The sequence below is a fragment of the Uranotaenia lowii genome, chromosome 2 (genome assembly GCF_029784155.1).
Source record: "Uranotaenia lowii strain MFRU-FL chromosome 2, ASM2978415v1, whole genome shotgun sequence".
NCBI classification, from domain to species: Eukaryota; Metazoa; Arthropoda; class Insecta; order Diptera; family Culicidae; genus Uranotaenia; species Uranotaenia lowii.
In genome coordinates this window covers 399,806,955-399,832,993 of record NC_073692.1, presented here as the reverse complement: position 1 = coordinate 399,832,993, position 26,039 = coordinate 399,806,955, and the positions used below count along the sequence as shown (strand labels likewise).

General features: G+C 35.6%; 1 protein-coding gene across 4 annotated transcripts in view; it reads left to right on the top strand.

Annotated features, from left to right (window-relative positions):
* LOC129744289 (putative uncharacterized protein DDB_G0291608) overlaps nucleotides 1-26,039 on the top strand; it is a 438,626-nt gene that overhangs the window by 24,038 nt on the left and 388,549 nt on the right. The window lies entirely within an intron of this gene.

Sequence of the window (26,039 nt, the reverse complement as noted above, 5' to 3'; positions counted from 1 at the left end):
TCATTAATCAAGAACAAAAATATTTCACTTCATCATACAATTTGAACTTTGTTTCAAACGAAAAATAAAGTCTTTAATTACCTCGTATATAACGTATTTCCGATAAATAAAAAGAACTCAATAAAAATAAAAAAAAAATCCTAAAGTCAACAATCTTGATGATTATGGGAAAAATGCAACTGCAAACAAGCGATGTACACATCACGTTATTGATATATCATATTTTTGGTTTAGTAGGGACTGCTATTTTATGATAATTAACAATCTTTCGTAGAAAAAAATCGTGAAATGAATTTAATTTGAGATGGGCTTCGCGGGCCGCACAAACATATCTCGAGGGCCGCGGGTTGGACCATCAGCTTCTGACTTTAAAACGCTAATAGCTAATAGGTCCACTAAATTTTGTTTAGAAAAATTATTTGTGAACATAATTTTTGATGAACTATTGGATGAACAAACTCCGCCACTTCAAAGATAGCATACCGTCAACTGAAGCATCACGCAAACTTTTTAACTTCACTGGCTTCTAAAAACTTAATGTCCATAAATAATCATACCGCTTGTACATCAACAAATTTAAAGGTGACGACCCATCAAACTGACGTAGTCAGAAAAATTATTGGTTTCACCAGTTATATTTAATTTTACTAAAACATGCGATTTTCGCCCTACTAAGAAAAAGGGGTGAGTTGCAACAAACTTTAGTTTTAATGAAAAACCAAATGAAAATGTTTGAAAATTTATAGTTTTTGTTATATTTGTGATGTCATAACGCATACAGTACCAATTGTAGTAATTTTTGGCCTAGTTCGAATAAAATTTTACATTTTTTTTTGTCAAAAATGTTTTTAATGAAAATTCGTAAGGGTGCTGCATACATTTAAGAGTAAAAAAAAAAATTCAATTAAAACCTCTACTAAGTGAAGTCATAAAAATTAATGTTTGGATGGATGAAACTTTGAAATTATGAATCAAAACCAAAATTTAAATCTTTACATATTAAAATTAGTACACAGAAATAGAATACATATAAAATAACACTTGATTTAAAATTAATCATAAATACTAACTCTAAAATAAATTTCAATTCATGTCGAAAATTAACCCTGATTAAACATTAATTAAAAACTTTTAATAATTTTAAATTTTTCATCATATTCATTTACATTTCTTTTCTTAACTTTCAAATGAAGGGTTCATTGAAATCATTGAAAAATAACCTTATAAAGAAAACAACGGATAAGTAGATCAAGCGGTAAGGCTATGAATTATATCCGAACAAAATTTTTTTCAGTTCAGCGGAAAGATCTTGGTTTCTGCTTTCTAATGATGATTTTTAGAAAATTTTAGAGTAAATCCTAATAACTCTAGAGCTGTTTTACTGAAGTAAGAACTCTGATCTTGAGCGGAACTAAAATATGATCTTGAGCGGAACCATTTTCTTCTGTCAACATCTTTAATAGCTCTTATTCCTAATACTTGTGTAACTGAGAAAACTTCAATTGAATTTCATCTTTGAAGATTTTAAAGTTCAATAATTAAAAAGAAACTTAGCGTTCCAAAGTTGTTCTCAAAATATCCGTTCAAATTTATTTCCAGCTTAAAGAAAGTCAAATTTTCACTTTGACTCACTGTATCCTATTTTGAAAGAATCGATTCTCTAAACTCAAATTTTAGTTTTTTTTAATCTCAAAAATTAAATTCGTTAGTATATTTGATTGATTATTTGAATGTGCGTTTTTAGGGTTATTTTGCCCCGAACAACTTTTGAAGGTAACGACAAAGTCAGTAATACAAAAGAAGGTGCCTTAAATTACAGATTTTACAAAAAAAAACTGTACATTGCACTAAATCAATGTTTTCGAGAAAAAAAATCTGTTTTTTGTGTTTTTTTTATTCTCTTTATTCCTTTAATTTCATTAGAAATTAGTGATAAATAGGGTCATTTTTATATTTTAGTTGGGAAAAATCAGTTTACGTTGAAAATCTTTTCATACTTTTCTAATTCAAAGCAAGAAACCAAAAAATTGTAATTATGGAAATCCATTCGAAATTCAAAAAATCTATGAAATCTGTAAATATTTCAAAATTTCGTGTTCTGTTTTTATGTTACGACCGGATGTTTTTCATTAAATATTTTTGGCTTTTTCGGTCTTTTTAGTATATCAAACAACTTTGTTTTGAAATACCCGACGTTTCGACCAGTTTTGGTGGTCTTTTTCAAGGGAACTAGAAATTTATTATAGCATTACAAATTTGTTACGGAGCGTTGTTAATTAATAAATTATGTAGTGTGTAACTCACTTATCAGTCTGTTGTTCTTGTCAGTGACGTTTTTATCCAACGGTTAGGAGTCCAGAATTTGCTGCTCGTCTGTGGTAGACAACATGTTATTGTAGTAAAATAGATTAATTTTAACTTTCTTACATTTTTGCACGGATAAAAAGTAATAAATTTCATCCGTTTTTCTACGGTCCCACTGCACATCAACGTTAGAATTTAAAATGGTGTCTGAGATGTGTGGGACGTGTGGGTATAATCATATGTTGAGTTTTCTGGTTCGGATCTTAGGTGTGGAAATGATTGGTTGTGTACAGTGTGTGGGATATGTGTGTTTGTACTATTTCTATTGCTGTTTTTTGTTTTGGTGTGTGTTTTAACTGAGTGTAGAATTCCTGCGTATGTAGCACTAAGTCTGGCGGTGTCGGTTCTAAAGTTTACGGCATTCTCGGTGTTGGTTATATGGCACATTTCCAATACTCGAAGGCTTGATTTGTATTGGGCACGATCGATGATTCTAGCTCTGATGTGGTCAAACCTGTGTGTTGTTGAGATGATATGGTCTGTCATAGCTGTTGTCTCTCCGAGTTTTTTCTTTATGTCCGTGATGTCTGTGGTTCCATTGGCGAGTACTCTCTCATATTTGTTTACATCGGATTTGTGTCCGTACAATCTTTTTGTAAGAGTGTTCGTACTCATTCCAATGTAAACAACTTCGCAGTCACGACATGGTATGCTGTAGATAATGTTGGACAGACTTAGTGCTACATACGCAGGAATTCTACACTCAGTTAAAACACACACCAAAACAAAAAAACAGCAATAGAAATAGTACAAACACACATATCCCACACACTGTACACAACCAATCATTTCCACACCTAAGATCCGAACCAGAAAACTCAACATATGATTATACCCACACGTCCCACACATCTCAGACACCATTTTAAATTCTAACGTTGATGTGCAGTGGGACCGTAGAAAAACGGATGAAATTTATTACTTTTTATCCGTGCAAAAATGTAAGAAAGTTAAAATTAATCTATTTTACTACAATAACATGTTGTCTACCACAGACGAGCAGCAAATTCTGGACTCCTAACCGTTGGATAAAAACGTCACTGACAAGAACAACAGACTGATAAGTGAGTTACACACTACATAATTTATTAATTAACAACGCTCCGTAACAAATTTGTAATCTATATATATAAAAATGAATGTTTGTCTGTCTGTCTGTTCCCTATAGACTCGGAAACTACTGAACCGATCATCGTCAAAACTGGCATCTGAGGGTTTTTGAGGCCGGGGATGGTTTCTGTAATATTCAAAACTTCATCCGACTTAAGGAAGGAGAGGCTTCCATACAAAATTTGTAGTTTTTCGAAACAAATTAAAGTCATGACATCCATTTTCTTGAGATTTTTTTTCCTTTGGCCGGTTTGTTTTTCGTCTCTATGGTCGAGGCGTCGCGAGCCAAAAGGAAAGTAACCCAGGCATAGCATACTGATCAGTAGGAATATTTTGGCGCGTATTTCTCAACCTGGAGTTTGTTTTTCGTCTTCATGGGCGAGCAAACGTCTTCGCAAGAGGATAGTAACCAAAGCACACTGTTCATTGATTGCTGGAAAATTTAACAATAAGGCGCCTGTTTCTCAAACACGTGGGGCGATATGCAACCTAGATTTGTTTTTTTCTTGCTTATTTGATTTGTACACAGCACGTGGTATTAAATGACGCCTAGATGTTACACGGATTGGTATTTTATCAATCGAATCAAAACCAATTGAAAGATTTGCAAAAATGCTTCCATATTTAGTTCGTGTTAATGTAGGTAGCATTCGACTTTTCATTCAAGGAACATTAGAACATGTTCAAACATTCAACTTTTTCTGTTAAAAAAAATTAAAATTATGTTTTCTTCTAGAAATAGTTACTTCGGCCCAAATACACAACTGAAACGAATTAAGAAATGAAAATGGGAGCTTTTTATTTTAAAAAGCTCTGAAAAAACTATCGTACTTTTTGCTTACATACCAATTGAAGTACGTACTTAACATGAAAAGTGTTTTTGTGTTACATGGCTGCATAAAAGAGACTTTTGATCCGCTTCGTTTTTGAAAAGCGAGACTTTAGAACTGATATTTAACTGGACGCAAAATTTTTAAGAGAAATTTTTAGTTTATTCTTAACGTGTTAAAAACAATATTCCCTTCTGTCAACTTAAACGATGGGGCAAGGGCAAACGTCGAACTTTTAAGAAATTCATCTTCAAAATGATTCAATATGTTGGAAAGACCAGAAGGGTATTCCGAATGTTGAAACTGCAGCGGATATTGAAAATTCTTAAATGTCTTTGTAAATGAAGGTCATTCCCTTTGAACAGCATGCGTTAAAAGTGGAGTAACAAACATAAATTTATATTGCAGGAATACTGCAGATATATCAGTGAAACTTGATAGAACAAAAAACAGGAATTCGTATTAAATCCATTTTAAAGCCATTACTCTGAAGCATCTGAAAATAAGCTTTGCATTGACACTTGCCCCAATATACGGGACGAATGAAAACTTAGAAATTTGTTTTTGCCTACATTTTTGAATATTTGACTTTCAAAGAGAAAATAAAAAAAAAAAAACGCTGAGAACTTATTTAGTGATGCAACTGATATTTTTTTTAATATTTATATGTTTACCGTAGTAAATTTATTCAAAACAAAAGAAATTTGCACTGTATTTAAAACATAACTAATTTAATATATTTTTCATTACCATGATAAGTGCTGTTTGGGTATTGAGCCGGTTAAATTTGCCTACCTTCTTCAACCAGTGGGGGACAAAATTGAAAAAGATGAGAGAGCTCCCATGTAAATTTAAGATAAAGAGCTTTTCAAAGAAGGGACCATATTTAAAAAGGTTTTTTGAGTACAGAGTACAAATTTCAGATCTTGAAAAACGAGTTTACAGATCAAGTTTCAGTAAATAATATAACCATCTTTGAATTGCTATTCAGAACTGCAGCTGCAGCTCTCTTTTCAAAGTTGTTAGTTCTGAAGTATGATGAGGTTTGATTAAAAAAAATGCTCTCTAAAATCTAAATTTTAATAAATTTTTACAAATTACATTTATTTCCGGAAGGTGTAGCAAAGCACAACGGGTCAGCTAGTGCTATAATAAATTTCGTGTTCTGTGACACAGATGCTGTGATAAAAGTTTCCTCAAAATTTCGTGAAATGTGAAGGAATGTGTGTCAAAAACAATTTGAATTTTAGTTTATTAGGTAGTATATCGTTTTCAATTGGAAATTAAACTTCTAAAACAACCTTTTTAAATGAAAGCTAGGTACTTCTTAAAGTACGAATAGTAATGGCAATGAAGATTGATTTTTATTTTGAAATAATTACTTAACTTTGTTGGCTTCATAAGTTCTGGAATTATGCCAAAAAATATGTATGCAAGCCTTCCTCCTTTTTCCCGTCGTCCCTCTGAAAGAATGAATAAAAAACACATTTCTTGTACCAACAAAAAATAAACTTTTTGTGTGACGCTGAGAACTTATTTAGTGATGCAACTGATATTTTTTTTAATATTTATATGTTTACCGTAGTAAATTTATTCAAAACAAAAGAAATTTGCACTGTATTTAAAACATAACTAATTTAATATATTTTTCATTACCATGATAAGTGCTGTTTGGGTATTGAGCCGGTTAAATTTGCCTACCTTCTTCAACCAGTGGGGGACAAAATTGAAAAAGATGAGAGAGCTCCCATGTAAATTTAAGATAAAGAGCTTTTCAAAGAAGGGACCATATTTAAAAAGGTTTTTTGAGTACAGAGTACAAATTTCAGATCTTGAAAAACGAGTTTACAGATCAAGTTTCAGTAAATAATATAACCATCTTTGAATTGCTATTCAGAACTGCAGCTGCAGCTCTCTTTTCAAAGTTGTTAGTTCTGAAGTATGATGAGGTTTGATTAAAAAAAATGCTCTCTAAAATCTAAATTTTAATAAATTTTTACAAATTACATTTATTTCCGGAAGGTGTAGCAAAGCACAACGGGTCAGCTAGTGCTATAATAAATTTCGTGTTCTGTGACACAGATGCTGTGATAAAAGTTTCCTCAAAATTTCGTGAAATGTGAAGGAATGTGTGTCAAAAACAATTTGAATTTTAGTTTATTAGGTAGTATATCGTTTTCAATTGGAAATTAAACTTCTAAAACAACCTTTTTAAATGAAAGCTAGGTACTTCTTAAAGTACGAATAGTAATGGCAATGAAGATTGATTTTTATTTTGAAATAATTACTTAACTTTGTTGGCTTCATAAGTTCTGGAATTATGCCAAAAAATATGTATGCAAGCCTTCCTCCTTTTTCCCGTCGTCCCTCTGAAAGAATGAATAAAAAACACATTTCTTGTACCAACAAAAAATAAACTTTTTGTGTGCCTTTGGTACGCTGTTACACCAATTTATTAATTTTTGTTCCATTCGAACTTAATTTTACATCTTTTCTTTCCTTAAGCTTATATAATAAGAAATATACATAGGTACTGCATACATTCAGGGGTCAAAACCGCGTGTGAGATATTAGGCATAAGGCAGTGCACCTAGCGGTTTATTTCGGAAGCAAGTAGTTCCGCTCAAGATCGGAGATGGTTCCACTCAAGATCATATTTTACTTTTAAAAACTACGCCATAAATTGATATTTTGATAGAAAACTTGTTACAAAAACCCGAATAATGCTTTTTTATAAGTTTTTCTACCGTTTTATTAATTAAGAATCAGTTTAAAGTCAGCGTAAATTGATGAAATTTGCAGCAGAAATGCGTATGTTTTTAAATCTTCTAATAACATTATTTTAGTTAATAAATTTTAGCAAAAATGTCAGTGCTTGTATGAAAAGATCTTGAAAATGTGTTTGTTCAACATTTTGATAAGATTCATAAACAATCATTGCCTAGATCTTAGGAAAAGTAAATGGTTCCGCTCAAGATCAGATTTCGATTAGTTCCGCTCAAGATCATTTACCCTATTCTTTGGCGAGTTTGAAGTTTTTTGCCATGTCATGTTTTAATTAAATTTTATTTTGCTTTCATTCACTCTCAGTTGAACTATCTTATCGCGGAATGGGGCAGAGCATCCCTGTCTATCCTCAGTCGATTACAGACATTACAAAATTGTTGGATAAAAACCATAGTCAAACTTCCTTATCTCTTCCCTACTTCTTTAAATACTGTCCTCAAATACAACTCACAATATCTTACCTCTAACCCACTTGTGTAGTCTGCAAACATTATTGTATGTCTTCGACAATTTGAACTCATTAGACAACACAAGAAATTTATTGTTTAACTCAGGCACTCGTTCTCGCCATACTCGTCAATCACATCATCACACATCGCTTTAACATTCGGTTAATTTATTTGAAAATTAATACATAATATGAAGGTGGAAAAGATTAGAGTTTATTATTGTAAAAGATTTTTTTTTTCAATTAAAACGTCTCAAAAAAAATTTTGATTTTAAATTTAATTGCTTATTCAAAGGAACAGCTTTTTTGCGGTTATGTTTCAATGGCTGATTTGAAAGATTTTGGCGTTTTGGCCTCGAATCTTTTGTCAGATTTTGTCTATCACCTCTAGTTTTGGCGCGACATAAAGAAGTTCAAAATTGATTATTATTATTTCCATAATTCTCTGTGTTCCGTTAAAGTTTTAAAAAAGAATCAGATTTGGGTGAAATCAATCATTGTCAGCTGATGAAACAATAAATCTACATAAAAAATAAAAATTGATTCCAGTGGCGCAAAATCTCTAATCCGCTAATCGCTTATTAGTGCGCCAACTTTTGGTAAGCGAATTCGTTTTCTCGCTGAATTCTTCGTGAGCTATCGGATTAGACAGTTTCGGTTATTTTCAGTTCTGCTTACTTAAGAATGCTCAACTGATTTTTGAGACGAATAAATAAAAATTTCATCGCCTTTTAGATTTAGATTAGAAATTAGTTTTGGACAGAACTCAACATCTGCTTAAAAATTTGCATTGATTGATGGAGAAAGTAAAATTTCATGAATAAGTGCATTTTGTTGAGAACTGATTCGAATTAGATCTATGTTATCGATCGTTAGTGATATTTAATATTCTATTCGTTATTATTTTTTCGTTCTTGGATTTCAAGCAAACAAGCTTCATTTTGGAATGCCCGATGTTTCGACGATTTTTGTTGGTCTTTCTCAAGGGTATCGTCTTACGATTGTTTTAGTGAGATTTTGTTTGTTTTTCAACTCTTAGTTGTCTTCGCTGCTCTTTTTTTATCGGAAAAAATATACAAAATAGAATATTGATTCAAATGTTTTTCCTTCTGCCTTCCTAAATGGTGATACGGTCAAAATTTGGTCAATATCAACTTGACGTATTTATTTTAATTTTGCATTTACAAAACCTGAACACCCCTCATTTTGAAGGTGTGTGTGTAGAATGTTGCTCCTATTTTGATTTTGGAATTCACTCTTCAGTTGTCAAAATGCCGTCCAAGGAAAAAGAGCGTATCGAAAATCCGAGCTACTCGCACGCAAAGCTGGCAAAATCGCTAAAAGTTGCCAAATCAACCGTTACAAATGTAATTAAAGTGTTAGGGGAAAGTTTGTCGACAGCCAGGAAGTCTGGATCGGGGGGAAATCGAAAACCGGAAGCCGCTGAGACGACAAAGAGAGTTGCCGTTAGTTTCAAGCGAAACCCTAACCTCTCTCTTTGAGATGCCGCAAATAAGCTGGGTGTATCGTCTACAACCGTGCATCGAGCCAAAAAATGAGCCGGACTATCGACTTACAAGAAGGTAGTAACTCCAAATCGCGATGATAAACAAAATACGACGGCCAAGGCGCGATCCCGGAGGCTGTACACGACGATGCTGACGAAGTTTGACTGCATGGTAATGGACGACGAAACCTACGTCAATGCAGACTACAAGCAGCTTCCGAGACAGGAGTTTTATACGGCAAAAGGAAGGGGAAAGGTAGCAGATATTTTCAAGCACATGAAACTGTCAAAGTTCGCGAAGAAATATCTGGTTTGGCAAGCCATCTGTACCTGTGGCTTGAAAAGCAGCATTTTCATAGCTTCCGGGACTGTCAACCAAGAAATTTACGTGAAAGAGTGTTTGAATAAACGTCTGCTGCCTTTCCTGAAGAAACACGGTTGTTCCGTGCTGTTTTGGCCGGATTTGGCATCTTGCCATTACGGTAAAAAGGCCATGGAGTGGTACGCCGCCAACAACGTGCAGGTGGTTCCCAAGGACAAGAACCCTCCCAACACGCCAGAGCTCCGCCCAATGGAGAAATACTGGGCTATTGTCAAGCGGAACCTAAAGAAGACCAAAAAAACTGATAAGGACGAGCAGCAGTTTAAGGCAAACTGGCTTTTTGCGGCGAAGAAGGTGGACAAGGTGGATGTACAAAATCTGATGGCAGGGGTTAAGCGTAAGGCCCGGCAATTCGGATTTGGAAAAGCGGACGCCTTACTGAATATTTTTCTTGAATTTTATATTAATTAAACTTGAAAAAAAATTTAACTTGATTTTTTAAATAAATGATTTCACCAATTTACACGCGTTTTCCCTTGACCAAATTTTGAGCGTATCACTCTTTTAATGAACTCATGGACTGACGAAGATGAGTTGAACAGAAACAGAAACAAGCTAATCCAAAAACTGCATCTTTTCGTTCCATTTAGCAGTGTCACCTTTCTAATCAATATAATGTTTAAAAATGAGTTCAAAATTTGCGTCTGGTGCAACCTCTAACCCCCCCCCCCCCTCCCCTTTCCCGCCGTTCGCATGGCCTTGGCTGCTTTGCAAAAATATGACCAATAGAAATGTGTACTTTCTGGATATTCATTGGTCACCGCAAAAAAAATGATGGAAGAAGCTCCGTGTCTTTTAAAATATAATCAAACTATTTTGAATAGATCGGTTTTATACCTCTTTAAAAAAACAAAAATATATCCTTGTGCGTGACATAAAGCTTCTAACTTCAGCTTTCCTAGGCACAAAGTGAAACTTTATTCGAGCATTTGCTAGCTGACCTTTAGTCTTTTTCCGAAGCATGCTTTTGTTTTTTTTTCTTAGGCCTTAGATGATTAAAAACATAATATGAGATATTGTGATTTAAAGCGATGAGTGAAAAATTGACACTTAAGTTCTGATAAGGTAGTTTTTTGTCCGGGCTTTCGGGAAGCGTCCATAAAATAAGTTATGAACCTTCGAAGCGTAATAAAATTAACACGTATTTTTGAAAGCTAACCATAATCGGTCACAAAGTCAAAGTTAGATTTTATGATCTATGTTATCGATATGGACATATCTCGCTGAAGATCATGATCATCATCATCAATAACCTCATCATCATTAGCCTGGTGTTGTGGATAGCTGCCGGCGCGGCGGTCGATCAAACGCGTAAAATTCGTGGGTGGATAACACCAAAAAGCCATTGACACACATTTGACCGGTCAACTTTATTCTCTCTTTCTTCCTAGCGCTCTAACCCCTGCCCGATTTTGTAGTTTTCGACCGCCACGATGCACCTTGAACGGTGGTTATCATCGAATTATATCTTTTTTTTCGCGATGCCATAAAACTGTCCACATACATAAACGATTCGAGCCGATAGAAATCACCGAGTGTGTAAACGTTGCTAATCGATATTCTGAGACGTTTATGGCCTGTGGTAGACATTTCAGTGGGAAAATGACATATGGTTTTGTTGATGAAATAAAATATTTAGTGAAAATTATGATTGAATAACTTAATAACTCTGGGAATCTGTGATATTCAGTTAAGCAATGGAAAATAAAGCAAATCGATGCTGCCATTCTGTCAATTAAGATCAATTTTAAGTCCTTCTACAGTTGCCATTTTCCACAGCTGCCCGCTGACATAATGAGTCCAATCAACCACATCCGATCCCAATATCCGAATGACCATGAACGATTACCATCGGCAGAAATCGGCTCCACCTTCGAATTCGCGCGAGATTGTCAACCATCTCTTTCTGAATTTTTACAACCTCTCACGCACTTTTCGCATGATCATCATCCCAATACCTACATGAGAGTCGCAGCTTTACTGTACTATAGTAGATAGACCAGCCATAGTATTGACCGAAATTAATTCAAACCTTGCTCGACTGTCAACACCATCACTAATCGGACCAACTAGCACCAAAACTACCACCACTATCAACACACAACAAACGTACGTCACTGCCGTAGAGGTGATTTTTCTCAGCTCTCATGCTAAACCGGATAACCTCCAAACGTCTTATGGGGACACCTTCGTATGATATAAATAAAAACGATCTTTCCCTTTCGATCGATACCGGTGTTTGGCACTGCTGTCAATTTTTGTTTTTCCGTCGAAACCTGTTCCCTTTCAGTCGAATTTCTTCCCATGGTTTCGGTTTAGGTCGTTTGGTTTCAAAATCCGTTGACTTTTGCTTTCGTTTGCCCGCCCTTCTGATAGTGGTTTTTGCAAAATATAATGTAGCATGTGCCCTTCTCCTAGGGCATACTGTAAACTAGTTTTAGGGCATGAAATTTCTTTGGTAATTCGATATTTCCTCACCAACGTCATATACAGAGCCAACACAGAGATGCAGTTTCGGTTCTTCTATGATCTTGGATTGCACCTCGAATTCGGTGATGAATGGGAATTCCTAAGCCCGAAAACGACGGCCTTCAGAGCTCGTATACTTAGCTCACACCGCGTGTCTCGTTTAAGTGCATTCAATCCATCATCATCTCCAAAACGGCACACGCGAGCGCATTTGGCGAGATGCTCCGATGACCCAAATTTTGTGAGCATCTCGTTTTTTTTTCTACTTGCCTCTATATCTCCCCTTCGAAAATAGACGAATACGAAAAAAAAGATGTATATATGAAGGAGATCGGTATCTGAATCTGATGGCGGCCATCACCATGCACCGAACAACCATGCTAAGGGGGGCCCCCAACAACCGACATTTTGGGAAGCTACCTCTCCGTATCGGCCGGAGTCGATCTTCGCTCGTGTACCTAGTTACTGACTGGGGGGATGTCTTTCAGACAACATTCATTCAGTTGTTGGTTCGAATTGTGCAATTGATGCTGCACGATTAGACACAGAGACACAGCAGCCACTACGAAATCCTCTATTTTTTGGAACTCGGGTTGTTAAGCAGCCAGCAGCCGGTTGAGGTGCATTCGTACTAAAGTGGATTCATATAGGTTTCTATGGAATCGGGGCTGCCCTTAATGAAGCTGATTAGGAACACTCTCCCTTTGTTATTGATACAGGTTAAGGGAGATCTTTCAATTTTAATTTCAACAGACGCATTTTTCGTACCTTAAGGCAAAAACTGGTGAGCATCGGTTGAAACATGTTTTTTTTGTAAGTGTCCGATATTGGTTTCTTTGAAACAACTTCAAGGAAAACATAATTGATCGTTACAAAATTTATTGCGGCAAGAAGCATAGACGTTCGGCCGAAATTTGTTGGGCAGAACTCGCAGAATATCATCCGGCCGATAAACGTTAGGCCGAATGGGCTATAAGCAAGGATGCCGAAATCACAGAAAAATCTGTATTATCACAGAAATTTGGGCAAAATTTCGTCACAGAATCTGTGTCACAGATCACAGAATTTTTAAAATTTTCACAGAATTCACAGATTTTCTAAATTTTGTGCAGATTTCCAAAATTATATTTTTTTTGTCATTTTTTACTTTTTATTTCTGACTATAATTCATGAAAATATGAAAACAAGGAAATGTAAATTGATTTTTTTCAATTAAAACTGCAAGAAATTTCCAGTTTTTTTTATGTTTGACATGATTTCCCTATGAACTTCATAGAAAAAGCGTCACAGAAAACTGTCACAGAACTATAGGTTCAAATCACAGAATTCGAGATTTTTTTTTGTCAAAAACACAGATTTTTTTACGGCAAACTTGGCTATAAGGCCGAATAGGCCACTAGGCCGATTGTGTCATACGGCCCAAGGTTATACAACCTGAGATTGTTTCGCCGAAATGATGTTAGGTCGAAGTTATGTTAGGTCGAAAGGATACCAAGCCGTATGATCACTAGTCCGAATGGTCGTTTGGCCAAATGGATTTTAGGCAGAATGGTCGGTAGGCCAAATAAAAAGTATGCCGAATAGACATGTTTACAGAAAAAATAGAAGGTATGCCGACCAGATGTTAGGCCGAATGGGAGTCAAGCCAAGTGTTGGTGCACTGAAAAGGGTGTTATCTACAACCAAATCCCAAAACGGTTCAAGCGTGAAAAATATCATCAACAAATATGACAACGAGTCGTTCTTAAAGGACCCATCTAGATCCAGAAGAAAACCTGGTAGTAGTCACACATATCAAACGTAGCCGATCGGTACAATGCGTGATCAGGCTAAAAAGTTCAAAACCAGCATTGGGATGATTCAGAGAATCGAGGTCAGGAACTCCTTGAAGACGTACTAGAAGCGGAAGGTACCGTAAACTGGGGGAACTTTGATCAGTGGGGTAACTTTGATCAACATGAAATTTTTGCAGATAATCATCATTAACTAAGTTTAAAGTTAAAATATCTGAAAACTGTTTACTACGTTTGAAAGCCTATAAATTAAGTCACAAATAAGCTAAATTTGGTTTTTATTAGAAGTTTTTTTATATTACTTCAAATGTAATTTTAAAATCTTAAAATATCTCGGTTTTTGAAGGCTCACAAACAAACATCTCTCCTGATCAAATTTAAGCATTTAGGAGCAAATGGGTTGTTTAATGTGAAAGTTCCACTTTTTTTCTTGGTTTGGGTGTAGTTTAAGTGTTATTTTTATGGTCATTTGATGATAATTTTTGGATATTGAAAAAAATCGGTCATTTTCCATGAAAAAGCTCGTATAGGAAAAACGGCTAAAACCCCTATCAAATGGTTAAGTTTGAAGAAAAAAAGAAAATTGGAATAGTGCGAGGACTCAGGGAATTGCCTGAAGATAAAATTTTATTTGTTTTTGAGACCAAAAAATATTAAGAAATGTTTATAATTTTTGCCCCTAAATGTATGCAGCAACATTGTCCATCTTATGAGTATATTTGTTTTTGAAAGAAAACGTTGAAAAATTCAAACGAGTCCAAACAAAAAATACTTTTATCGATATTTTGAGCCTTCTATGCTAAATGGAATCAAAACAATAAATTTGGAGATGTTGAGATACGTTTAAACCAAAGTGATCAAAGTTACCCCGAAACTCGAAATCTGGTTTTGTAACAAACATTTAATTATGACCACAAATATCGTTTGAATTTACTACAATCAATGATCATGTTTGATACTCTTCACCTCAGTAGGGGTTTTAAAGATTTTAGGTATTACGAAAAAGCAACCCCTTCCAAAATAATCAAAAATGAATGAAAAAAGTGATCAAAGTTCCCCCAGTTTACGGTACCTAAGAAATCAGTACAGCAACAATCTCGAGCCAAAACATGGGCACGGAATCTTTACGAACGGATTCTGGACAACAGGAACAGTTGCATCTTAATGGATGACCAAACCAACGTCAACAGGATTCAGGAATGCTTCCCGGGCCACAGTTCTACATGAAACCGACGGACGAAGAGGTGGATGATTGCAGGATTGCGATGAAAAAATTTGAGTAGAAGGTTCTAGTATGGCAAGCTATTTGTGGTCTGCGATTAAGTATTTTCTTCTCAAAAGGAACAATAAATGCTCAAGTTTACAAAGATGAATGCTTGAAAAAAAGATTTTTGCCCTCTATAAAAAGCACCAGTATTTCCCTCTTTCCTTGGCTGGATTTGGCATCTGTATATTAAAGGGTGATACGGTCAAAATTTGGTCAATACCAACTTGACTAATTTCTTTCAATTTTGCATTTAAAAAATCTGAACACCTCACATTTTGAAGGTGTGTATGTGTAGAATGTTGCTCCTATTTTAATTTGGAATTCACTCTTCAGTTGTCAAAATGCCGTCCAAGGAAGAAGAGCAGTGTATCAAAATTTTTCTCGCGCTTCGCGAACATCCGAGCTACTCGCACGCAAAGCTGTCAAAATCGCTAAAAGTTGCCAAATCAACCGTTACAAATGTAATTAAAGTGTTTGGGGAACGTTTGTCGATAGCCAGGAAGTCTGGATCGGGGGGAAATTGAAAACCGGAAACCGCTGAGACGTCAAAGAGTGTTGCCGGTAGTTTCAAGAGAAACCCTAAACTCTCCCTCTCTCAGAGATGCCGCAAATAAGCTAGGTGTATCGTCTACAACCGTGCATCGAGCCAAAAAACGAGCCGGACTATCGACTTACAAGAAGGCAGTGACTCCAAATCGCGATGATAAACAAAATACGACGGCCAAAGCGCGATCCCGGAGACTGTACACGACGATGCTGACGAAGTTTGACCGCGTGGTAATGGACGACGAAACCTACGTCAAAGCCGACTATAAGCAGCTTCCGAGACAGGAGTTTTATACGGCAAAAGGAAGGGGAGTTCAAAGTTCGCGAAGAAATATCTGGTTCGGCAAACCATCTGTACCTTTGGCTTGAAAAGCAGCATTTTCATAGCTTTCGGGACTGTCAACCAAGAAATTCACGTGAAAGAGAGTGTTTGAATAAACGTCTGCTGCCTTTCCTGAAGAAACACGGTTGTTCCGTACTGTTTTGGCCGGATTTGGCATCTTGCCATTACGGTAAAAAGGCCATGGAGTGTTACGCGGCCAACAACGTGCAGGTGGTTCCCAAGGACAAGAACCCTCCCAACACGCCACAGCTCCGCCCAATTGAGAAATACTGGGCTATTGTCAAGCGGAACTTAAAGAAGACCAAAAAAACTGGTAAGGATGAGCAGCTGTCAAGGCAAACTGGCTTTCTGCGGCGAAGAAGGTGGACAAGGTGGCTGTACAAAATCTGACGGCAGGGGTTAAGCGTAAGGCCCGGCCATTCGGATTTGGAAAAGTGGAAACCTAATTGAATATTTTTCTCGAATTTTTTACTAATTAAACTTGAAAAAGAAATTTAATTTGATTTTTTAAATAAACGATTTTACCGATTTACTCGCGTTTTCCCTTGACCAAATTTTGACCGTATCACCGTTTACGCCAAGCCTTGCTACAGTGGCTTTCAGACAATAACATCCAGTTTGTCGAGAAAAAAACATCAATCCACCAAATTGTCCAGATCTCCGACCGATTGAACGATACTGGGTTGTTGTGAAGAGGATCTTTAGGAAGGAGGGGACAGTTTCTCAAAACATGGAAGAATTCGAGAAAAAATGAAAGACAGCATCCAAAAAATGCATATAAGCTTCTGTGCACTTTCATCAAAAGTGCGATCATTCTTAAAAACATAATTGTTTTACTTATGTTAACCATGATTTTTTTTCTAATCGAACTGATCTTCAATGAATCGAATAGGAAAAATTAAAATAAAAAACTTATTTCATTTTTATTCACAGAAAAATGTTGCTAAAGAGTTATGGAGTTATGGTCCTTATAAGTTACTAGGCCAAAATCTGCTAGGCCAAATTTATGCTAGGTCTAACGACCATTTATTTACATTCACTTTTGTCTGAAGAGTTTCAGAAGCCCGCGCTTCCAGCAAATGCGAGTGCAAGTTTTCGGGAATGGTTAGTTTTTGATACAAAAAAGAGTGGAAGTGGAGTGGCCACAAAATGCTATTTTTCACAGAATATATGGTGGGGTGGTGCTTTAAAACATAAAAAAAAGATTTTTTATGTAGAAATTTAGCACTTATCTTTTTTAAACATTTCATTTAAAAGGCTGATAAAATTTCAATAGGTTTTGTATTGTTGGAAAATGAAATAGCTATGAGCATTTGAAATATGGTTCAATTGATTTAATTTGTTTTATAAATTCTAACCCTCAATATATTAAGGGGGTAGTAAGGGGAGGGGGGGAGGATGGCGTAGAACAGGGGTTTTCAGATCATTTGCTCGGTGGAGCACTTTTTAAACCCAAAAATTTTGGCGGAGCACCTACATTTTTGGAAGAATAAGAAACCCGAGTTTTGAAAACTTGATAGTATTTATCGTTTAAATAAGATGTGTCTCGTCATCGTAGTCAATAAAATCAGTAATGAATGGCTACTCTTTGAATTTTCTTGTTTTTATTGACAAAATGTGTGTTATCAAAAATTAATGATTTCAACAGAACAAATACGCTCTCTTCGATTTTTCAAGCTGAAAATTTGATTAAATTTGTGTCAGTTGTAGCTTGATGTCTGGTTCCGCGTTACTCGGGATCGGTATTTTGTCTTCGTTGCGATATATGTGGAAAATCCAGACTCACATAGATAAATTGTTGAAAACGGCAGAAGAATAAGTTTTGCTTTATCGGACAAAATTCAAAATTTATTTTCCAGTTGACACCAGTCTTGAAAAATCTCACATTCATTTACCTGACAGCGCCAAACATTGAGAAAACATCTCAGTCAGCCAGCTATTTTCCCCGATCTATGATAAACAAACAAGAGGTGCGTTCATGAAATCCACTTTCCATCACGTTCTAGGAAAATAGTTTTTTGTTCCTTCTACACTCATTCGCAAGCTGCTTTCACTGAAAATGAACTCTCGAGAAAATCGTTTTCATGGTGATCCGAGTGAAAGCGACAGAACAAAAATATCAATTCTAGAAATATCAGCCTGCTGATATTCCTGTCAACATAGGTTTGCATAGCGCTACAAACCGAAAAATCAACAAATGCAGATACAGATACAAATAATCGTTATTGCTTAATCCTTTGACATCGATATACGCCTGACTTCAGCTACCATCAATAGACGATTAATTGCAGCTTTTGAAATAATGAGCTCGGCAAAGCTTTCTTGCGAAATGATCAATGTTTAAATTACTTATGTATAAATTCGAGAATGAAAAATCTGCAATAAATTAATGTTCATTTGAGTTTTTTTTCTTTCAAATTCTCAGTCTTCTGTTATATGAAATTGAACATGATCCAACATAAAAGTAAAGATTAAACAATTTTTTCAAACAGAACACAAAGTTTAATCAATTTGATTTAATTTGACTATTTTTGAATTTATAGAAAATAATTTCACTTTTTTGCTGCTTAAGTTGCTGGCGTGAAAGCTGCTAAAATTCATAAAACCTCCAGTTGAAGAGTCTGAACTGCGGCTGCCGCCGACCAATGCCGGGTCTGATTTGCTGTCAGCGACACAGGATCCCGATGTTTGCGCTTCTCCGGGGGAAGATCAGGAACCAAATCACAGCGATAATATTTCGGCCTCTTAGGCTTCCATTTTCTTGCCCCAATTCCTAATTTTTCTTTCCTGCTGGCGCGATGGGGATCAATGATCAATGGGGGCAATCACTGTCCTGGAAATAAATTTTGTTAAATATTCCTTGAAAAAGTGCAAAACAACCTTTTAAAAAATTACTTATAATTCTACTATCATTCTACCCATTTTCTTCTGCTATGATTTGCTAGGGCTACCGCTTTCCGTGAATTGCACCGACAAATGTGTGCATTAAGTTCTTGGTTCAGTGGAATCTTTTTTTGTGCGTTGAACTGCTGAAAAATATGAAAATTAGCACTATTCCTGCATAAACTTTGTGTACAACAAACCTGATAATGCATAATGTAATCATCGAGAAACTTCCGTCAGCATTCAAAACACCTGAGGCATCAACATTAACTTAGTGAAAATTTCAGCAAAAAAAAATGACAGTTGAAATTGAGAGTTCAAAATTTCAATGATATCTCGAATGAACTAAGAAAGGCACAGATGAACATTCAGAAGGGAAAACATCCACATGACAGTGATAGCTGAACTCTGTCGGTGCACGTTCTTTGATGATGAAATATATGGAAAAAATACCAAAACAAACATGATAATGAACCGTTTGTCAAATCAAAGTAGGTGCCCTGAAAAAAGAAAGAATGTAGTAGTCGGAAGAATATTTTGATCGGGAGAAATTATTATTTCAATGTCATCGTGCTGTGTCGAAATTTTGCAACATTGGTTGACACCAATACTCCTCCAACGACTTTTTGGATACGAATTTTTTCTGAAGCTTTGAATCTGATGTCATATCTATCAAGCATTCATATTCTTGCGATGTGAATGATTCTGGTTTTTTTGACATAAAAATAGGCTGTTCCACGCATTTAAAGTCTTCGATCTTTTTATTATTTTATGATATTATTCGAGGAGTTTTGCTAGAAGTTGTTCAACAAATCCTGCGGCAAAACATTGTAATTGTAAATGACTTATCACTAGACACGTGGCACCTGTTAGCTTATGTTTACACCAAGGAAAAAAATTACCAACCAAAAGCGTTGTGTTTGTCATAATTCTTGGAAAATTTCGGATGATAACTTCAATGTTATTTCTGATTGAAAGCTTCTTAAATTTGGAAAGCTGTCCAGGTTGCGCTTTTTGAGCGATTCTGCCCAAAATTTGATTTTTCTCTTGATAGTCATGATTTTGCCGTTTTAATCGAAGATTGTTATTCCTTTACCTTGCATTGAAAGACTGAAGCCGTTCTCATTCAAACCTATTCAAACAGGCGAGACAATGTTTTTCTACGAGATAACCAGTGATCTTCGGTTGGCTAACCATCTCTTTGCACAACGCCTTGAATAACCCTGAATTTTTTGGTCGAGCCTTAATAAAGTTGATTATTTTTATGCTTTCGTCAAAGACTTTATTCATAGCGAGTGCATGTCGATGAGAGACTTTTCGTCTTTTCTTTGATCTTGGCAACGACTCAGGTAGTATTTCCATCTATAGCTTTTGCACTGCCATACATAAATCAATGCAATTTCGCCATGTAATATTGCTGTCCGTAATATAATCATCAATTATTTAGCTTGAAAACTTCAGCCAACGACGTGAAAGTTGGCAACGGTTTGCAAAGGAACAGATCTTCTTCGAAACATTCAGAACCTTGATAGCGAACAAATCATCAGAATTGCTAGTCCTGCTACATCTGTGGATTCGTCAAGCTGCATGTCGAATTTTGAAGTTCTCAATCGCTTTCAACATCTTCAGCCATGTCACAAATTCGCCAATAAACCGTGTTGTCAGACATGAGAATCGAATTTAATACGGACGACTTCTTGAATACAAGGTTTGATTAAGTTTTCAGCAATAGTATGCGCTTCTCCAGCTTTTCCAATCGGTAGCTCGTCAAGTACGACGCAAGAACAGCCTTTTCATTGAGTGTTTTGCACATTCAGTCCTGCAACACGACGTTGTTCGATCAAAGCAGTGCACTTTGACAATCCACCATTCTTTGCCAACATCCCTGCAGGGATTCAAACGCCAGTAAAAACAATGTAAACAAAATTTATTCGTTCGTACTGTAAGCCCTGTGATTTTTTTTTTCTCATTTTCTCTGATGTAAACGATAAAAATATATCAGAGTTTTTCAAAGTTTATGATTTTCGTTGCGTACGTCGCGGAGCACTTTCAAAAGCTTCGCGGAGCACCAAGTGCTCCGCGGAGCACGATCTGAAAACCCCTGGCGTAGAGGATAGCCTTCAAGTCTTCTCAGCAAGCGGGCATGAGATCGAATCCTGGTGACGGCATACATATTACACATAGTACATAGTACACTGTGGGTTGGTGGTTTTAGCATTTGTACGATGCTAGCTATCATATTCTCGAGAGATGTACGCTTAGAGTCAAGAAAAAATGAATCTCTTCGAGGAAACATAAAGTTTTATTGAGATCCTGAAAAATGGTTGTGTTTGTTTTAAAACGATAAAAGTTGCGCCGGCTCCAGCTCAGAGGGCTACCGAGGAAAAAAGTATTATGTTTCTTTAATCATAATGATTAATATTTTGAAATCTAGTAAGTAAAGAATTGAGGAAAAACGCCTTACATTTTTTTAACGAAAAACGTCAGCAGCGTTCAAATCGTTTTTCAAACTCCCTCAATCATAAACAATTTAGTAAATTTAGAGTTCAACTTGGGATATCTTTTTTTTTAAATAATACAAATAAATACGAATTGTTTTAACAATATTCTGCTTACCCTACCTCAGAGCCGTAGGGAGAACCTTTTTTTTTGCTTGAACACAATGCATACATAAAAAATAGCAAAACAAATTATGGTTCTACATAGGCATTTATTCAGGTTTGAGTTAATTTACATTAATCATAAGGTAACTTTCGAAAACAAGTTCTAGAAGTTACTTTGTTTAAAAAGAATCGGCAATACAAATAAAATAATCATAAACAAAAAACCAGTAAAATATGTTTTCAGTTGAACTTGAACTTGAAAACCATGTACAAGTTCTTTGACAAAAAAAAAATTATCATAAATAATTTATTTCCTGTGAATCCTGTGAAATTTAAAATAAAATTAAATCAATGTTTCTCAGAAATCAAGATTTTATTTTAAATTTGCGATTTCTTTTGGTATTGTGTTTCAAACTGACTGTGATTGAATGAAAAATTTTAGTCTTGAATCCAGAATCTATATTATGATACTGCGATCGCCTGTAATTGGAATCCCTAATGAAATTCACACATTGATATTTTAATCTTGATTATAAAACTTAACTTCAGGCTGAATCTGAGTTTTAAATTTTGATTCCGAATCTGAGTACTACTGTGTTTTGAACCTGATTTCGAAATCCGGATTTTGAATTTGAAAACGATTTTTGGAATTAAAGTTCCAAATATTAATTCTCACTAATTAGAGCCAAAATGCGAAATTTAGACCAGAATTTTCAACCAGAAATTTCTTATTTGAGTTCTGAATTTTTGACTTTCAATGTGAATTCTTTCTTCAGTTATTTATTCGAAATTCAACTTGTGAATTTGAATGAAAATTGCGAATGATGAAGCTGTTTTTTTTAATTTTTTTTCAGAATCCATTTCGCCATTTGGGTCAAACTTTATTTAATTTCAATTCAGCATTAGAATGAAAAGTAATAATTTCAAATCTTAAAAATGGTTTGTAGTTTTTAATATTTTTTCAAAATAGTCCAAAATGATGAGTTTCGAATATAAAAGTATGAAATGCTAAACCGAGTTTCTAATCATCTAATTTCTAATTTCTTCTAAATCTAATTTCTAATTTTTTTCCCTATGATGATCCAAACTGAATTACAGTAACAATGCAACTGGATGCAATGCAACTGGATGCAGAATCCAAATTTTTATCACAGACATTGAATTGTTACGTTTGTAAGAAAATTAGGAACCACAAAATAAAATAAAAACCCGGCAATCATGAAAGCCATCTTTATAAGCACGAGTATGAGTTTGAATAATGCAATCTTATTGTTGGATTTTCAAGCATTTCTAAAATATTTTAATATCAATCTTTGAATTTATTTAAACCAGAAAATTTTAGTTAGTGATAGAGATAAATTGTGAATTCAATTTTTAATTAAACAACTTAAATCATTGATCAACTCTTCCACAATAAAATCACGTGATTAGTTAACAATTCTCGCGTGAGCTTTCATTACGTCGTATAAAACAAAATGTAAACAATGAGTTTTATTACGAAAAAAATACAAAAACTGACATAAACTAGTCGCAACTTCTTTCCATTTAGAATATATGTAGTCTGGACAATATATTTTCTGTGAATTCTTAAGATGTTTCATACGACGATTTTTAAGATGTTTCATACTCACGGGAAAATTATTGTTGGAAAATACCAGAAACTATTTTTTACGTATACATAATGCTTATATGAAGGCGATATATTGATCTCATATCCAGTTTCTTTGTATGTTTGAAGTATGATGTATTCTCTGGGTGGCATATGCAAAAAAATCGATTCGTGGGGCCCTATGAGAAAGATTGCCCCGGGCCCCCGATGATCATCCGTCAAAATTGTTGTGTTGGGAAAAAAATGAGAAACCCATTGCAGAGATTACATTTTTTTTTTTCAATAAAGGTCGCTGAGGAACAATTCGCATGTTTATTATTCTGAATTGAATTGAGTTTAAATATTTTCTCCTCAAGTTTGGTGCTTTTAGATCATGTTCAAGCTATGTCAACAACATTGCATAATATTCTCAAAATAAAAATGCAATTGTACTGGGTGATTTGTCGATTTCTGGTCATCCAAGTTCCATGAATAACAACAGAATTATTGCTAATCAAATTCAAAAATTAGAAGACCGAAGCACGCTTACTAGCATCAACCATCAAACTATAAGAACGAATCTAATCGTATGCAAATATTCTGGAAAAAATAGGTACATTCCAGCAAATTTATGTCTCCAATTGCACCTTTAATTAAATTGAGAGACCTGTCGCACATCGTCAAAAGTGCCACTTGACGCATAATTTCTCAGCTGGTCGTCGTCATCGTCTTTTCATCGTCCTCGTCGTCGTGATACTGAAAAATCGTGAGTGGTATAAAGAGTTGGTCGTGTCTGTTGTTTTGTAGGAAGTACATTTCCATATATTGGTTACCTTTATTTAGTAGACGAACCGCTATATTTGCTGCGTCTCTGGTGTCACTCGCTTGATTCTCCCTTCGACACCACATCATCAAAGTTACCACTCACCGGTCTAGGTGTGTGAGAATGCATATAGGCACCTTTCAAGAAGTCGCTCTAGCATCATTTGGGAAAATTAATACCACACCATCACATGGCGTCTTGTTTTTATAATACTGTCGCGACCCCTTTTTCGGACCCAAATCGTGAAGGTCTCTCTCCCCCGCCTTCAACCAAACCGTTGTAAAAGGAGGTTTTGTGCTGATTACGGATGATGGTCTGCTCGAGAAGATCTATTCAATGTCGTTCAGGTTGTTGCGTAATCGGTGCTTTATATTGGATGAAAAAGATTTTCCAGTTTTTGTAGTTTTCTATCAAAAGACTTCAACGAGCGACTGTTCAAAGCAGGCGACGAACTTTAAAAATTCCATCGCTCAAAGCACCGCAACCCCAACTTAAACCGTGCCAAAAGAGTGCCATTGAACCAGATCTATATCGATGTATCCGCTCCGTTAAACAAATTCACACTCATTCCAACCCGGTCAGTTACAGGGGCCAACAATCCGATTGCGATTCACGCAAACAACACAAATTGGATCTAATTGTATTAGCCGCGTACTCCTCTAGCGCGCTACCCGGCTCATCATCTTTCATCGAGGGGTCTCACCGGAGAAAATTAATCCAACCAACCTGGGGGCTGCTCAATCACAACGCCACACATCATTCAGCTAATCGCACATTGCTTAGATAATGAAATGGGCACCACGGCACGCCGGCCGTCAACATTATCTTTCTCAATATTGATTGAGTGGTGATCTTTTGTCAAATGTTGCTTCTGTGTTTAGTTGGGCTACCCCTTTCTTTAAGGTGGCTTTTTTTTACTTTTAGGACGTTGTTGTCCGGCACAATGCCAACCTCTGTGTCATTCAATGTTGCAGGCAAATGAGCAATGCCATCTCACGCCGGTTTCCCCCTTTTGAAGCTGGTGTGGTGCCTGGTGTGCAAATAATCATTCATGGGCAGTGACAAAGTAAAAGCAATGGTGCCGAAATGATTTGAATTGGCAGCATTTTAAGTGGACAGCTTGTCCAGGAAGGCGGTGCGGCAAGAAGGAAAGGTAGGCAACCTAAATGATGAAAATTGACGTGGTTTGGTGCCACCAAACAGAACTGTTGAGCAGGTGAAATCAATCGATTCGATACCCCAAATCGATGGATCAAATCAAGAGCGCGAGAAGAGTCATTGCAACAGAATAAAGTGGCGCCCTTAATGAGATTTGAATTTAGCTTTTCGTATTCAAAGAGTGAAAATGGACAAACGGTCAAGCATTTTTGTCATAAATATTGAATTTTTTAAGCATTTTTAAATGTAATAAATACTGAAAATCCCGTTTTAGATAAAAAAAATGCGTGGAAACAATTTTTTCTTAAGATGTGCTAAAGATTAAATGGAAAGAGGTCAGGAAATTGTCACTTCTGGTTTAGGGATAGTAAAACCGGTAATACCGAACCCAAAAACCGGTAATATCGGGCTATTTTTTCCAATACTGATCACCGGTTTTACGTCCTCCAAAAACCGGTATTTCCGGTATTGGGAAATAACCAATAAACACTTGTTACTTTTTTTTCCAAAGGCATACACAATTTCTCTGGGTTTTTGTTAGAATTCTTAAGAAATTTAAAGATGAACCCTGGAGCTACAAACACAAATATTCTTCAAGAAATTTTCAGTGACTCTATGAAATAGAAATCTCTTTATTTCTACTCACTTTCAACGAATATGTTTCGAATTCTTTTTGATGTTTTTTTGTATGATTTTCACACTCTCGTGTTATTAATCCGTTACATGTTTCCAATGAAGCTTTGGGAGTCTTGTTTTTAAATGAAACATGATTCGGTGCTTAGCATTAGTTGGTCGGGATTCGACCAGACCGAACTGAACGCCATGAACTTGATTTCGAGATAATTGAGTTCAAAGTTCACAACCCTACTAATAAGTAGGGGAGAGTGGGGAAACGTGGGCCACTCTATATATCTCAGTTGTGTGTTGAGATAAAAATCTCAATCCAACTGTCATCGTCGTCGCTTTGTGTAAGCATGTTTTTCTATATGTTGTTAACTTATGTACGTCTCATATGCTTCTTTTATTTAACTTGCCTAGAAAACTGTACTTACATAATTAAACAAGCACCCGTAAATTGCATACGTGGGAGACCTAGAGTACATGACAGAAATATGCTCATTCGCTTATGATCTTTGTG